The sequence below is a fragment of the Equus caballus genome, unplaced genomic scaffold, assembly GCF_041296265.1.
Source record: "Equus caballus isolate H_3958 breed thoroughbred unplaced genomic scaffold, TB-T2T haplotype1-0000019, whole genome shotgun sequence".
In the NCBI taxonomy this organism is placed as follows: domain Eukaryota; kingdom Metazoa; phylum Chordata; class Mammalia; order Perissodactyla; family Equidae; genus Equus; species Equus caballus.
Genome location: NW_027222392.1, coordinates 6,461,250 through 6,476,260, shown reverse-complemented (window position 1 = coordinate 6,476,260; position 15,011 = coordinate 6,461,250).

Genomic DNA, 15,011 nt, shown 5'->3' with positions numbered 1-15,011 from the left:
CTACCGGGAACATCTCTTCCAAAGGCCTGTGAAACGCAGTTTCTTTGCAGGCCTGATCTGGCTGAAGTAGGACTTCTGCTCTGGGTGTGCTACTTTGCCCTAGAGCTGAAAGGCACAATGTGCAGGCTTCTTTCCAAAGGGCGAGTTGGGCCCCACAGCATCTTGCTTCCAGCTCTTTGGGAAGCTAAGAAACAACTCGCTCTGCACAGTGCTCTTACAGCCTAGTGGGAACATCTCTTCCAAAGGCCTGTGAAACGCAGTTTCTTTGCAGGCCTGATCTGGCTGAAGTAGGACTTCTGCTATGGGTGTGCTACTTTGCCCTAGAGCTGAAAGGCACAACGTGCAGGCTTCTTTCCAAAGGGCGAGTTGGGCCCCACAGCATCTTGCTTCCAGCTCTTTGGGAAGCTAAGAAACAACTCGCTCTGCACAGTGCTCTTACAGCCTACCGGGAACATCTCTTCCAAAGGCCTGTGAAACGCAGTTTCTTTGCAGGCCTGATCTGGCTGAAGTAGGACTTCTGCTCTGGGTGTGCTACTTTGCCCTAGAGCTGAAAGGCACAACGTGCAGGCTTCTTTCCAAAGGGCGAGTTGGGCCCCACAGCATCTTGCTTCCAGCTCTTTGGGAAGCTAAGAAACAACTCGCTCTGCACAGTGCTCTTACAGCCTACCGGGAACATCTCTTCCAAAGGCCTGTGAAACGCAGTTTCTTTGCAGGCCTGATCTGGCTGAAGTAGGACTTCTGCTCTGGGTGTGCTACTTTGCCCTACAGCTGAAAGGCACAACGTGCAGGCTTCTTTCCAAAGGGCGAGTTGGGCCCCACAGCATCTTGCTTCCAGCTCTTTGGGAAGCTAAGAAACAACTCGCTCTGCACAGTGCTCTTACAGCCTAGTGGGAACATCTCTTCCAAAGGCCTGTGAAACGCAGTTTCTTTGCAGGCCTGATCTGGCTGAAGTAGGACTTCTGCTCTGGGTGTGCTACTTTGCCCTAGAGCTGAAAGGCACAACGTGCAGGCTTCTTTCCAAAGGGCGAGTTGGGCCCCACAGCATCTTGCTTCCAGCTCTTTGGGAAGCTAAGAAACAACTCGCTCTGCACAGTGCTCTTACAGCCTACCGGGAACATCTCTTCCAAAGGCCTGTGACACGCAGTTTCTTTGCAGGCCTGATCTGGCTGAAGTAGGACTTCTGCTCTGGGTGTGCTACTTTGCCCTAGAGCTGAAAGGCACAACGTGCAGGCTTCTTTCCAAAGGGCGAGTTGGGCCCCACAGCATCTTGCTTCCAGCTCTTTGGGAAGCTAAGCAACAACTCGCTCTGCACAGTGCTCTTACAGCCTAGTGGGAACATCTCTTCCAAAGGCCTGTGAAACGCAGTTTCTTTGCAGGCCTGATCTGGCTGAAGTAGGACTTCTGCTCTGGGTGTGCTACTTTGCCCTAGAGCTGAAAGGCACAACGTGCAGGCTTCTTTCCAAAGGGCGAGTTGGGCCCCACAGCATCTTGCTTCCAGCTCTTTGGGAAGCTAAGAAACAACTCGCTCTGCACTGTGCTTACAGCCTACCGGGAACATCTCTTCCAAAGGCCTGTGAAACGCAGTTTCTTTGCAGGCCTGATCTGGCTGAAGTAGGACTTCTGCTCTGGGTGTGCTACTTTGCCCTAGAGCTGAAAGGCACAACGTGCAGGCTTCTTTCCAAAGGGCGAGTTGGGCCCCACAGCATCTTGCTTCCAGCTCTTTGGGAAGCTAAGAAACAACTCGCTCTGCACTGTGCTTACAGCCTACCGGGAACATCTCTTCCAAAGGCCTGTGAAACGCAGTTTCTTTGCAGGCCTGATCTGGCTGAAGTAGGACTTCTGCTCTGGGTGTGCTACTTTGCCCTAGAGCTGAAAGGCACAACGTGCAGGCTTCTTTCCAAAGGGCGAGTTGGGCCCCACAGCATCTTGCTTCCAGCTCTTTGGGAAGCTAAGAAACAACTCGCTCTGCACAGTGCTCTTACAGCCTACCGGGAACATCTCTTCCAAAGGCCTGTGAAACGCAGTTTCTTTGCAGGCCTGATCTGGCTGAAGTAGGACTTCTGCTCTGGGTGTGCTACTTTGCCCTACAGCTGAAAAGGCACAACGTGCAGGCTTCTTTCCAAAGGGCGAGTTGGGCCCCACAGCATCTTGCTTCCAGCTCTTTGGGAAGCTAAGAAACAACTCGCTCTGCACAGTGCTCTTACAGCCTACCGGGAACATCTCTTCCAAAGGCCTGTGAAACGCAGTTTCTTTGCAGGCCTGATCTGGCTGAAGTAGGACTTCTGCTCTGGGTGTGCTACTTTGCCCTAGAGCTGAAAGGCACAACGTGCAGGCTTCTTTCCAAAGGGCGAGTTGGGCCCCACAGCATCTTGCTTCCAGCTCTTTGGGAAGCTAAGAAACAACTCGCTCTGCACAGTGCTCTTACAGCCTACCGGGAACATCTCTTCCAAAGGCCTGGGGAACGCAGTTTCTTTGCAGGCCTGATCTGGCTGAAGTAGGACTTCTGCTCTGGGTGTGCTACTTTGCCCTAGAGCTGAAAGGCACAACGTGCAGGCTTCTTTCCAAAGGGCGAGTTGGGCCCCACAGCATCTTGCTTCCAGCTCTTTGGGAAGCTAAGAAACAACTCGCTCTGCACAGTGCTCTTACAGCCTACCGGGAACATCTCTTCCAAAGGCCTGTGAAACGCAGTTTCTTTGCAGGCCTGATCTGGCTGAAGTAGCACTTCTGCTCTGGGTGTGCTACTTTGCCCTAGAGCTGAAAGGCACAACGTGCAGGCTTCTTTCCAAAGGGCGAGTTGGGCCCCACAGCATCTTGCTTCCAGCTCTTTGGGAAGCTAAGAAACAACTCGCTCTGCACAGTGCTCTTACAGCCTAGTGGGAACATCTCTTCCAAAGGCCTGTGAAACGCAGTTTCTTTGCAGGCCTGATCTGGCTGAAGTAGGACTTCTGCTCTGGGTGTGCTACTTTGCCCTACAGCTGAAAAGGCACAACGTGCAGGCTTCTTTCCAAAGGGCGAGTTGGGCCCCAAAGCATCTTGCTTCCAGCTCTTTGGGAAGCTAAGAAACAACTCGCTCTGCACAGTGCTCTTACAGCCTACCGGGAACATCTCTTCCAAAGGCCTGTGAAACGCAGTTTCTTTGCAGGCCTGATCTGGCTGAAGTAGGACTTCTGCTCTGGGTGTGCTACTTTGCCCTAGAGCTGAAAGGCACAACGTGCAGGCTTCTTTCCAAAGGGCGAGTTGGGCCCCACAGCATCTTGCTTCCAGCTCTTTGGGAAGCTAAGAAACAACTCGCTCTGCACAGTGCTCTTACAGCCTACCGGGAACATCTCTTCCAAAGGCCTGTGAAACGCAGTTTCTTTGCAGGCCTGATCTGGCTGAAGTAGGACTTCTGCTCTGGGTGTGCTACTTTGCCCTAGAGCTGAAAGGCACAACGTGCAGGCTTCTTTCCAAAGGGCGAGTTGGGCCCCACAGCATCTTGCTTCCAGCTCTTTGGGAAGCTAAGAAACAACTCGCTCTGCACAGTGCTTACAGCCTACCGGGAACATCTCTTCCAAAGGCCTGTGAAACGCAGTTTCTTTGCAGGCCTGATCTGGCTGAAGTAGGACTTCTGCTCTGGGTGTGCTACTTTGCCCTAGAGCTGAAAGGCACAACGTGCAGGCTTCTTTCCAAAGGGCGAGTTGGGCCCCACAGCATCTTGCTTCCAGCTCTTTGGGAAGCTAAGAAACAACTCGCTCTGCACAGTGCTCTTACAGCCTAGTGGGAACATCTCTTCCAAAGGCCTGTGAAACGCAGTTTCTTTGCAGGCCTGATCTGGCTGAAGTAGGACTTCTGCTCTGGGTGTGCTACTTTGCCCTAGAGCTGAAAGTCACAACGTGCAGGCTTCTTTCCAAAGGGCGAGTTGGGCCCCACAGCATCTTGCTTCCAGCTCTTTGGGAAGCTAAGAAACAACTCGCTCTGCACAGTGCTCTTACAGCCTACCGGGAACATCTCTTCCAAAGGCCTGTGAAACGCAGTTTCTTTGCAGGCCTGATCTGGCTGAAGTAGGACTTCTGCTCTGGGTGTGCTACTTTGCCCTAGAGCTGAAAGGCACAACGTGCAGGCTTCTTTCCAAAGGGCGAGTTGGGCCCCACAGCATCTTGCTTCCAGCTCTTTGGGAAGCTAAGAAACAACTCGCTCTGCACAGTGCTCTTACAGCCTAGCGGGAACATCTCTTCCAAAGGCCTGTGAAACGCAGTTTCTGTGCAGGCCTGATCTGGCTGAAGTAGGACTTCTGCTCTGGGTGTGCTACTTTGCCCTAGAGCTGAAAGGCACAACGTGCAGGCTTCTTTCCAAAGGGCGAGTTGGGCCCCACAGCATCTTGCTTCCAGCTCTTTGGGAAGCTAAGAAACAACTCGCTCTGCACAGTGCTCTTACAGCCTACCGGGAACATCTCTTCCAAAGGCCTGTGAAACGCAGTTTCTTTGCAGGCCTGATCTGGCTGAAGTAGGACTTCTGCTCTGGGTGTGCTACTTTGCCCTAGAGCTGAAAGGCACAACGTGCAGGCTTCTTTCCAAAGGGCGAGTTGGGCCCCACAGCATCTTGCTTCCAGCTCTTTGGGAAGCTAAGAAACAACTCGCTCTGCACAGTGCTCTTACAGCCTAGTGGGAACATCTCTTCCAAAGGCCTGTGAAGCACACTTTCTTTGCAGGCCTGATCTGGCTGAAGTAGGACTTCTGCTCTGGGTGTGCTACTTTGCCCTAGAGCTGAAAGGCACAACGTGCAGGCTTCTTTCCAAAGGGCGAGTTGGGCCCCACAGCATCTTGCTTCCAGCTCTTTGGGAAGCTAAGAAACAACTCGCTCTGCACAGTGCTCTTACAGCCTACCGGGAACATCTCTTCCAAAGGCCTGTGAAACGCAGTTTCTTTGCAGGCCTGATCTGGCTGAAGTAGGACTTCTGCTCTGGGTGTGCTACTTTGCCCTAGAGCTGAAAGGCACAACGTGCAGGCTTCTTTCCAAAGGGCGAGTTGGTTCGCACAGCATCTTGCTTCCAGCTCTTTGGGAAGCTAAGAAACAACTCGCTCTGCACAGTGCTCTTACAGCCTACCGGGAACATCTCTTCCAAAGGCCTGTGAAACGCAGTTTCTTTGCAGGCCTGATCTGGCTGAAGTAGGACTTCTGCTCTGGGTGTGCTACTTTGCCCTAGAGCTGAAAGGCACAACGTGCAGGCTTCTTTCCAAAGGGCGAGTTGGGCCCCACAGCATCTTGCTTCCAGCTCTTTGGGAAGCTAAGTAACAACTCGCTCTGCACAGTGCTCTTACAGCCTACCGGGAACATCTCTTCCAAAGGCCTGTGAAACGCAGTTTCTTTGCAGGCCTGATCTGGCTGAAGTAGGACTTCTGCTCTGGGTGTGCTACTTTGCCCTAGAGCTGAAAGGCACAACGTGCAGGCTTCTTTCCAAAGGGCGATTTGGGCCCCTCAGCATCTTGCTTCCAGCTCTTTGGGAAGCTAAGAAACAACTCGCTCTGCACAGTGCTCTTACAGCCTAGCGGGAACATCTCTTCCAAAGGCCTGTGAAACGCAGTTTCTTTGCAGGCCTGATCTGGCTGAAGTAGGACTTCTGCTCTGGGTGTGCTACTTTGCCCTAGAGCTGAAAGTCACAACGTGCAGGCTTCTTTCCAAAGGGCGAGTTGGGCCCCACAGCATCTTGCTTCCAGCTCTTTGGGAAGCTAAGAAACAACTCGCTCTGCACAGTGCTCTTACAGCCTACCGGGAACATCTCTTCCAAAGGCCTGTGAAACGCAGTTTGTTTGCAGGCCTGATCTGGCTGAAGTAGGACTTCTGCTCTGGGTGTGCTACTTTGCCCTAGAGCTGAAAGGCACAACGTGCAGGCTTCTTTCCAAAGGGCGAGTTGGGCCCCACAGCATCTTGCTTCCAGCTCTTTGGGAAGCTAAGAAACAACTCGCTCTGCACAGTGCTCTTACAGCCTACCGGGAACATCTCTTCCAAAGGCCTGTGAAACGCAGTTTCTTTGCAGGCCTGATCTAGCTGAAGGAGGACTTCTGCTCTGGGTGTGCTACTTTGCCCTAGAGCTGAAAGGCACAACGTGCAGGCTTCTTTCCAAAGGGCGAGTTGGGCCCCACAGCATCTTGCTTCCAGCTCTTTGGGAAGCTAAGAAACAACTCGCTCTGCACAGTGCTCTTACAGCCTACCGGGAACATCTCTTCCAAAGGCCTGTGAAACGCAGTTTCTTTGCAGGCCTGATCTGGCTGAAGTAGGACTTCTGCTCTGGGTGTGCTACTTTGCCCTAGAGCTGAAAGGCACAACGTGCAGGCTTCTTTCCAAAGGGCGAGTTGGGCCCCACAGCATCTTGCTTCCAGCTCTTTGGGAAGCTAAGAAACAACTCGCTCTGCACAGTGCTCTTACAGCCTAGTGGGAACATCTCTTCCAAAGGCCTGTGAAACGCAGTTTCTTTGCAGGCCTGATCTGGCTGAAGTAGGACTTCTGCTCTGGGTGTGCTACTTTGCCCTAGAGCTGAAAGTCACAACGTGCAGGCTTCTTTCCAAAGGGCGAGTTGGGCCCCACAGCTTCTTGCTTCCAGCTCTTTGGGAAGCTAAGAAACAACTCGCTCTGCACAGTGCTCTTACAGCCTACTGGGAACATCTCTTCCAAAGGCCTGTGAAACGCAGTTTCTTTGCAGGCCTGATCTGGCTGAAGTAGGACTTCTGCTCTGGGTGTGCTACTTTGCCCTAGAGCTGAAAGGCACAACGTGCAGGCTTCTTTCCAAAGGGCGAGTTGGGCCCCACAGCATCTTGCTTCCAGCTCTTTGGGAAGCTAAGAAACAACTCGCTCTGCACAGTGCTCTTACAGCCTACCGGGAACATCTCTTCCAAAGGCCTGTGAAACGCAGTTTCTTTGCAGGCCTGATCTGGCTGAAGTAGGACTTCTGCTCTGGGTGTGCTACTTTGCCCTAGAGCTGAAAGGCACAACGTGCAGGCTTCTTTCCAAAGGGCGAGTTGGGCCCCACAGCATCTTGCTTCCAGCTCTTTGGGAAGCTAAGAAACAACTCGCTCTGCACAGTGCTCTTACAGCCTACCGGGAACATCTCTTCCAAAGGCCTGGGAAACGCAGTTTCTTTGCAGGCCTGATCTGGCTGAAGTAGGACTTCTGCTCTGGGTGTGCTACTTTGCCCTAGAGCTGAAAGGAACAACGTGCAGGCTTCTTTCCAAGGGGCGAGTTGGGCCCCACAGCATCTTGCTTCCAGCTCTTTGGGAAGCTAAGAAACAACTCGCTCTGCACAGTGCTCTTACAGCCTCCCGGGAACATCTCTTCCAAAGGCCTGTGAAACGCAGTTTCTTTGCAGGCCTGATCTGGCTGAAGTAGGACTTCTGCTCTGGGTGTGCTACTTTGCCCTAGAGCTGAAAGGCACAACGTGCAGGCTTCTTTCCAAAGGGCGAGTTGGGCCCCACAGCATCTTGCTTCCAGCTCTTTGGGAAGCTAAGAAACAACTCGCTCTGCACAGTGCTTACAGCCTCCCAGGAACATCTCTTCCAAAGGCCTGTGAAACGCAGTTTCTTTGCAGGCCTGATCTGGCTGAAGTAGGACTTCTGCTCTGGGTGTGCTACTTTGCCCTAGAGCTGAAAGGCACAACGTGCAGGCTTCTTTCCAAAGGGCGAGTTGGGCCCCACAGCATCTTGCTTCCAGCTCTTTGGGAAGCTAAGAAACAACTCGCTCTGCACAGTGCTCTTACAGCCTAGCGGGAACATCTCTTCCAAAGGCCTGTGAAACGCAGTTTCTTTGCAGGCCTGATCTGGCTGAAGTAGGACTTCTGCTCTGGGTGTGCTACTTTGCCCTAGAGCTGAAAGGCACAACGTGGAGGCTTCTTTCCAAAGGGCGAGTTGGGCCCCACAGCATCTTGCTTCCAGCTCTTTGGGAAGCTAAGAAACAACTCGCTCTGCACAGTGCTCTTACAGCCTACCGGGAACATCTCTTCCAAAGGCCTGGGAAACGCAGTTTCTTTGCAGGCCTGATCTGGCTGAAGTAGGACTTCTGCTCTGGGTGTGCTACTTTGCCCTAGAGCTGAAAGGCACAACGTGCAGGCTTCTTTCCAAAGGGCGAGTTGGGCCCCACAGCATCTTGCTTCCAGCTCTTTGGGAAGCTAAGAAACAACTCGCTCTGCACCGTGCTCTTACAGCCTACCGGGAACATCTCTTCCAAAGGCCTGGGGAACGCAGTTTCTTTGCAGGCCTGATCTGGCTGAAGTAGGACTTCTGCTCTGGGTGTGCTACTTTGCCCTAGAGCTGAAAGGCACAACGTGCAGGCTTCTTTCCAAAGGGCGAGTTGGGCCCCACAGCATCTTGCTTCCAGCTCTTTGGGAAGCTAAGAAACAACTCGCTCTGCACAGTGCTCTTACAGCCTACCGGGAACATCTCTTCCAAAGGCCTGGGAAACGCAGTTTCTTTGCAGGCCTGATCTGGCTGAAGTAGGACTTCTGCTCTGGGTGTGCTACTTTGCCCTAGAGCTGAAAGGCACAACGTGCAGGCTTCTTTCCAAAGGGCGAGTTGGGCCCCACAGCATCTTGCTTCCAGCTCTTTGGGAAGCTAAGAAACAACTCGCTCTGCACGGTGCTCTTACAGCCTACCGGGAACATCTCTTCCAAAGGCCTGGGAAACGCAGTTTCTTTGCAGGCCTGATCTGGCTGAAGTAGGACTTCTGCTCTGGGTGTGCTACTTTGCCCTAGAGCTGAAAGTCACAACGTGCAGGCTTCTTTCCAAAGGGCGAGTTGGGCCCCACAGCACCTTGCTTCCAGCTCTTTGGGAAGCTAAGAAACAACTCGCTCTGCACAGTGCTCTTACAGCCTACTGGGAACATCTCTTCCAAAGGCCTGTGAAACGCAGTTTCTTTGCAGGCCTGATCTGGCTGAAGTAGGACTTCTGCTCTGGGTGTGCTACTTTGCCCTAGAGCTGAAAGGCACAACGTGCAGGCTTCTTTCCAAAGGGCGAGTTGGGCCCCACAGCATCTTGCTTCCAGCTCTTTGGGAAGCTAAGAAACAACTCGCTCTGCACAGTGCTCTTACAGCCTACCGGGAACATCTCTTCCAAAGGCCTGTGAAACGCAGTTTCTTTGCAGGCCTGATCTGGCTGAAGTAGGACTTCTGCTCTGGGTGTGCTACTTTGCCCTAGAGCTGAAAGGCACAACGTGCAGGCTTCTTTCCAAAGGGCGAGTTGGGCCCCACAGCATCTTGCTTCCAGCTCTTTGGGAAGCTAAGAAACAACTCGCTCTGCACAGTGCTCTTACAGCCTACCGGGAACATCTCTTCCAAAGGCCTGGGAAACGCAGTTTCTTTGCAGGCCTGATCTGGCTGAAGTAGGACTTCTGCTCTGGGTGTGCTACTTTGCCCTAGAGCTGAAAGGAACAACGTGCAGGCTTCTTTCCAAGGGGCGAGTTGGGCCCCACAGCATCTTGCTTCCAGCTCTTTGGGAAGCTAAGAAACAACTCGCTCTGCACAGTGCTCTTACAGCCTCCCGGGAACATCTCTTCCAAAGGCCTGTGAAACGCAGTTTCTTTGCAGGCCTGATCTGGCTGAAGTAGGACTTCTGCTCTGGGTGTGCTACTTTGCCCTAGAGCTGAAAGGCACAACGTGCAGGCTTCTTTCCAAAGGGCGAGTTGGGCCCCACAGCATCTTGCTTCCAGCTCTTTGGGAAGCTAAGAAACAACTCGCTCTGCACAGTGCTTACAGCCTCCCGGGAACATCTCTTCCAAAGGCCTGTGAAACGCAGTTTCTTTGCAGGCCTGATCTGGCTGAAGTAGGACTTCTGCTCTGGGTGTGCTACTTTGCCCTAGAGCTGAAAGGCACAACGTGCAGGCTTCTTTCCAAAGGGCGAGTTGGGCCCCACAGCATCTTGCTTCCAGCTCTTTGGGAAGCTAAGAAACAACTCGCTCTGCACAGTGCTCTTACAGCCTAGCGGGAACATCTCTTCCAAAGGCCTGTGAAACGCAGTTTCTTTGCAGGCCTGATCTGGCTGAAGTAGGACTTCTGCTCTGGGTGTGCTACTTTGCCCTAGAGCTGAAAGGCACAACGTGCAGGCTTCTTTCCAAAGGGCGAGTTGGGCCCCACAGCATCTTGCTTCCAGCTCTTTGGGAAGCTAAGAAACAACTCGCTCTGCACAGTGCTCTTACAGCCTACCGGGAACATCTCTTCCAAAGGCCTGGGAAACGCAGTTTCTTTGCAGGCCTGATCTGGCTGAAGTAGGACTTCTGCTCTGGGTGTGCTACTTTGCCCTAGAGCTGAAAGGAACAACGTGCAGGCTTCTTTCCAAAGGGCGAGTTGGGCCCCACAGCATCTTGCTTCCAGCTCTTTGGGAAGCTAAGAAACAACTCGCTCTGCACAGTGCTCTTACAGCCTACCGGGAACATCTCTTCCAAAGGCCTGGGGAACGCAGTTTCTTTGCAGGCCTGATCTGGCTGAAGTAGGACTTCTGCTCTGGGTGTGCTACTTTGCCCTAGAGCTGAAAGGCACAACGTGCAGGCTTCTTTCCAAAGGGCGAGTTGGGCCCCACAGCATCTTGCTTCCAGCTCTTTGGGAAGCTAAGAAACAACTCGCTCTGCACAGTGCTCTTACAGCCTACCGGGAACATCTCTTCCAAAGGCCTGGGAAACGCAGTTTCTTTGCAGGCCTGATCTGGCTGAAGTAGGACTTCTGCTCTGGGTGTGCTACTTTGCCCTAGAGCTGAAAGGCACAACGTGCAGGCTTCTTTCCAAAGGGCGAGTTGGGCCCCACAGCATCTTGCTTCCAGCTCTTTGGGAAGCTAAGAAACAACTCGCTCTGCACGGTGCTCTTACAGCCTACCGGGAACATCTCTTCCAAAGGCCTGGGAAACGCAGTTTCTTTGCAGGCCTGATCTGGCTGAAGTAGGACTTCTGCTCTGGGTGTGCTACTTTGCCCTAGAGCTGAAAGGAACAACGTGCAGGCTTCTTTCCAAGGGGCGAGTTGGGCCCCACAGCATCTTGCTTCCAGCTCTTTGGGAAGCTAAGAAAGAACTCGCTCTGCACAGTGCTCTTACAGCCTCCCGGGAACATCTCTTCCAAAGGCCTGTGAAACGCAGTTTCTTTGCAGGCCTGATCTGGCTGAAGTAGGACTTCTGCTCTGGGTGTGCTACTTTGCCCTAGAGCTGAAAGGCACAACGTGCAGGCTTCTTTCCAAAGGGCGAGTTGGGCCCCAAAGCATCTTGCTTCCAGCTCTTTGGGAAGCTAAGAAACAACTCGCTCTGCACAGTGCTTACAGCCTCCCGGGAACATCTCTTCCAAAGGCCTGTGAAACGCAGTTTCTTTGCAGGCCTGATCTGGCTGAAGTAGGACTTCTGCTCTGGGTGTGCTACTTTGCCCTAGAGCTGAAAGGCACAACGTGCAGGCTTCTTTCCAAAGGGCGAGTTGGGCCCCACAGCATCTTGCTTCCAGCTCTTTGGGAAGCTAAGAAACAACTCGCTCTGCACAGTGCTCTTACAGCCTAGCGGGACCATCTCTTCCAAAGGCCTGTGAAACGCAGTTTCTTTGCAGGCCTGATCTGGCTGAAGTAGGACTTCTGCTCTGGGTGTGCTACTTTGCCCTAGAGCTGAAAGGCACAACGTGGAGGCTTCTTTCCAAAGGGCGAGTTGGGCCCCACAGCATCTTTCTTCCAGCTCTTTGGGAAGCTAAGAAACAACTCGCTCTGCACAGTGCTCTTACAGCCTACCGGGAACATCTCTTCCAAAGGCCTGGGAAACGCAGTTTCTTTGCAGGCCTGATCTGGCTGAAGTAGGACTTCTGCTCTGGGTGTGCTACTTTGCCCTAGAGCTGAAAGGCACAACGTGCAGGCTTCTTTCCAAAGGGCGAGTTGGGCCCCACAGCATCTTGCTTCCAGCTCTTTGGGAAGCTAAGAAACAACTCGCTCTGCACAGTGCTCTTACAGCCTACCGGGAACATCTCTTCCAAAGGCCTGGGGAACGCAGTTTCTTTGCAGGCCTGATCTGGCTGAAGTAGGACTTCTGCTCTGGGTGTGCTACTTTGCCCTAGAGCTGAAAGGCACAACGTGCAGGCTTCTTTCCAAAGGGCGAGTTGGGCCCCAAAGCATCTTGCTTCCAGCTCTTTGGGAAGCTAAGAAACAACTCGCTCTGCACAGTGCTCTTACAGCCTACCGGGAACATCTCTTCCAAAGGCCTGGGAAACGCAGTTTCTTTGCAGGCCTGATCTGGCTGAAGTAGGACTTCTGCTCTGGGTGTGCTACTTTGCCCTAGAGCTGAAAGGCACAACGTGCAGGCTTCTTTCCAAAGGGCGAGTTGGGCCCCACAGCATCTTGCTTCCAGCTCTTTGGGAAGCTAAGAAACAACTCGCTCTGCACGGTGCTCTTACAGCCTACCGGGAACATCTCTTCCAAAGGCCTGGGAAACGCAGTTTCTTTGCAGGCCTGATCTGGCTGAAGTAGGACTTCTGCTCTGGGTGTGCTACTTTGCCCTAGAGCTGAAAGTCACAACGTGCAGGCTTCTTTCCAAAGGGCGAGTTGGGCCCCACAGCTTCTTGCTTCCAGCTCTTTGGGAAGCTAAGAAACAACTCGCTCTGCACAGTGCTCTTACAGCCTACTGGGAACATCTCTTCCAAAGGCCTGTGAAACGCAGTTTCTTTGCAGGCCTGATCTGGCTGAAGTAGGACTTCTGCTCTGGGTGTGCTACTTTGCCCTAGAGCTGAAAGGCACAACGTGCAGGCTTCTTTCCAAAGGGCGAGTTGGGCCCCACAGCATCTTGCTTCCAGCTCTTTGGGAAGCTAAGAAACAACTCGCTCTGCACAGTGCTCTTACAGCCTACCGGGAACATCTCTTCCAAAGGCCTGTGAAACGCAGTTTCTTTGCAGGCCTGATCTGGCTGAAGTAGGACTTCTGCTCTGGGTGTGCTACTTTGCCCTAGAGCTGAAAGGCACAACGTGCAGCCTTCTTTCCAAAGGGCGAGTTGGGCCCCACAGCATCTTGCTTCCAGCTCTTTGGGAAGCTAAGAAACAACTCGCTCTGCACAGTGCTCTTACAGCCTACCGGGAACATCTCTTCCAAAGGCCTGTGAAACGCAGTTTGTTTGCAGGCCTGATCTGGCTGAAGTAGGACTTCTGCTCTGGGTGTGCTACTTTGCCCTAGAGCTGAAAGGCACAACGTGCAGGCTTCTTTCCAAAGGGCGAGTTGGGCCCCACAGCATCTTGCTTCCAGCTCTTTGGGAAGCTAAGAAACAACTCGCTCTGCACAGTGCTCTTACAGCCTACCGGGAACATCTCTTCCAAAGGCCTGGGAAACGCAGTTTCTTTGCAGGCCTGATCTGGCTGAAGTAGGACTTCTGCTCTGGGTGTGCTACTTTGCCCTAGAGCTGAAAGGCACAACGTGCAGGCTTCTTTCCAAAGGGCGAGTTGGGCCCCACAGCATCTTGCTTCCAGCTCTTTGGGAAGCTAAGAAACAACTCGCTCTGCACAGTGCTCTTACAGCCTACCGGGAACATCTCTTCCAAAGGCCTGTGAAACGCAGTTTGTTTGCAGGCCTGATCTGGCTGAAGTAGGACTTCTGCTCTGGGTGTGCTACTTTGCCCTAGAGCTGAAAGACACAACGTGCAGGCTTCTTTCCAAAGGGCGAGTTGGGCCCCACAGCATCTTGCTTCCAGCTCTTTGGGAAGCTAAGAAACAACTCGCTCTGCACAGTGCTCTTACAGCCTACGGGGAACATCTCTTCCAAAGGCCTGTGAAACGCAGTTTCTTTGCAGGCCTGATCTGGCTGAAGTAGGACTTCTGCTCTGGGTGTGCTACTTTGCCCTAGAGCTGAAAGGCACAACGTGCAGGCTTCTTTCCAAAGGGCGAGTTGGGCCCCACAGCATCTTGCTTCCAGCTCTTTGGGAAGCTAAGAAACAACTCGCTCTGCACAGTGCTCTTACAGCCTACCGGGAACATCTCTTCCAAAGGCCTGTGAAACGCAGTTTCTTTGCAGGCCTGATCTGGCTGAAGTAGGACTTCTGCTCTGGGTGTGCTACTTTGCCCTAGAGCTGAAAGGCACAACGTGCAGGCTTCTTTCCAAAGGGCGAGTTGGGCCCCACAGCATCTTGCTTCCAGCTCTTTGGGAAGCTAAGAAACAACTCGCTCTGCACAGTGCTCTTACAGCCTACCGGGAACATCTCTTCCAAAGGCCTGTGAAACGCAGTTTCTTTGCAGGCCTGATCTGGCTGAAGTAGGACTTCTGCTCTGGGTGTGCTACTTTGCCCTAGAGCTGAAAGGCACAACGTGCAGGCTTCTTTCCAAAGGGCGAGTTGGGCCCCACAGCATCTTGCTTCCAGCTCTTTGGGAAGCTAAGAAACAACTCGCTCTGCACAGTGCTCTTACAGCCTACCGGGAACATCTCTTCCAAAGGCCTGGGAAACGCAGTTTCTTTGCAGGCCTGATCTGGCTGAAGTAGGACTTCTGCTCTGGGTGTGCTACTTTGCCCTAGAGCTGAAAGGCACAACGTGCAGGCTTCTTTCCAAAGGGCGAGTTGGGCCCCACAGCATCTTGCTTCCAGCTCTTTGGGAAGCTAAGAAACAACTCGCTCTGCACAGTGCTCTTACAGCCTAGTGGGAACATCTCTTCCAAAGGCCTGTGAAACGCAGTTTCTTTGCAGGCCTGATCTGGCTGAAGTAGGACTTCTGCTCTGGGTGTGCTACTTTGCCCTGGAGCTGAAAGGCACAACGTGCAGGCTTCTTTCCAAAGGGCGAGTTGGGCCCCACAGCATCTTGCTTCCAGCTCTTTGGGAAGCTAAGAAACAACTCGCTCTGCACAGTGCTCTTACAGCCTACCGGGAACATCTCTTCCAAAGGCCTGTGAAACGCAGTTTCTTTGCAGGCCGGATCTGGCTGAAGTAGGACTTCTGCTCTGGGTGTTCTACTTTGCCCTAGAGCTGAAAGGCACAACGTGCAGGCTTCTTTCCAAAGGGCGAGTTGGGCCCCACAGCATCTTGCTTCCAGCTCTTTGGGAAGCTAAGAAACAACTCGCTCTGCACAGTGCTC